A 256-nucleotide genomic window follows, 5' to 3' on the forward strand; every position below is an offset into this window, starting at 1 on the left:
CACGTACCTCTCACATTAATAAAAACAAAATAAACAGTCGATAAAACTAAATCAGATGCGCATGCCAACATCCACTTATAACAAAATGACATATATCTACAGCTTAGCACAGTGTAGTATATATCTATTATCAGAAAAACACAATATACACGGGGATCATAATGCTGTTGGGGCCCCCGGATAACTGCCCAGCGTGGCCATGTGTTCAGACAGACCTGCGTTCCAGAGAGATAATCTGGAGTTCTCTGTTTCACTT

The sequence above is a fragment of the Penaeus monodon genome, chromosome 25 (genome assembly GCF_015228065.2).
Source record: "Penaeus monodon isolate SGIC_2016 chromosome 25, NSTDA_Pmon_1, whole genome shotgun sequence".
In the NCBI taxonomy this organism is placed as follows: domain Eukaryota; kingdom Metazoa; phylum Arthropoda; class Malacostraca; order Decapoda; family Penaeidae; genus Penaeus; species Penaeus monodon.